This window comes from Canis aureus, chromosome 1 (assembly GCF_053574225.1).
Source record: "Canis aureus isolate CA01 chromosome 1, VMU_Caureus_v.1.0, whole genome shotgun sequence".
In the NCBI taxonomy this organism is placed as follows: Eukaryota; Metazoa; Chordata; class Mammalia; order Carnivora; family Canidae; genus Canis; species Canis aureus.
Genome location: NC_135611.1, coordinates 15,979,214 through 15,980,345, shown reverse-complemented (window position 1 = coordinate 15,980,345; position 1,132 = coordinate 15,979,214). Strand labels below are relative to the sequence as shown.

Here is a 1,132-nt window from a genome sequence, read left to right as displayed (position 1 = left end):
ATATGAGTAAAACATATAAATACAGATACGGGAATAAATATAAATTTATACATATATGTGTATGTGTGTACATACATATATACATATGTGTTTATATAGATATAGGTGTCTATTTATATGTCTATATATGTGTGAATTTGTATGTGGGGGTGTGCATGTTTAAATCCCTACATATGTATTTCCTAGGCTACCTGATAAAGGGACCTAGAAACAATGACCCATCGGTAGTACTGAGCATACCTAGTACCCAAATTTTAGTTTTTAAAGACTATTTCCGCTAAAAGAGCAGGGAATTTTGCAGAGAAGTCTAGGATATCCTGTTGCATCATAAAGAAAGGAAGAGCTAAAGTAATGCTAGTGACATATCAAAAGAACACAGGCCAATTTGAAAGGGATCTCACTGGCCAAATTTTGAACAATTTGAATGTTAAAATAAATACTGATGGAAATGGCTTATATCCCATTGAATAAAATAAAAATCTATTTGTTTATTTGGTATAAATAAATAAGAGTACGTAAATGGATGGGGAAGGAGGGGCAAGTTCTTCCTTGCAGTAGATCTCATAAATATAGAAGGATGTTTAAACTAGTAGGCAGTGCCCACTTTGGCAGCACATATACTAAAATTGGAACAACAGAGAAGATTAGCATGGCCCCTGCGCAAGGATGACATGCAAATTCGTGAAGCGTTCCACATTTTTGAAATTAGTAAAATGTGACCAAAGATTGAAATAATATAGTAGAAGTGAGAACCAGGAGGATGAGACAGATTGACCAGTGTTGGATATATGCAACTAACAGATCTACCAACAAATACTAGAACTCAGACTGTGTATAAGTGGACCAAGTAGCCAAGAAGACCATACGTCACAAAATACTGTCTGCATAATTTAGACAATGCTTTGTCATTGAATATACTTTTAATTTTGATTTTTCTGAATCTATTACAAAATTAGTAGTTTCCAAACCTTGTTTTATCATTCATTTGTATCAGTAAAAAAAAAAAAAAAAAAAGGAAATGTAAAAAAAACTAGTAGGCAAAAATTTGATGAAAAGCAGTGTATTTGAATAAGTCTCAAAATATCTCCCTCTCAAATTGCTTATTAATTTCAAAGGAAAAAATCGTATAAAA

The 1,132-nt window shown here is 32.2% G+C and overlaps 1 non-coding gene across 1 annotated transcript; it reads left to right on the top strand.

The window, feature by feature from the left end:
• The first annotated feature begins 596 nt into the window (after positions 1-596).
• Positions 597-701, top strand: LOC144289703 (U6 spliceosomal RNA). Its single transcript, XR_013357620.1, has one exon. It is a non-coding gene; the product is annotated as a U6 spliceosomal RNA (small nuclear RNA).
• The last annotated feature ends 431 nt before the right edge of the window (positions 702-1,132 follow it).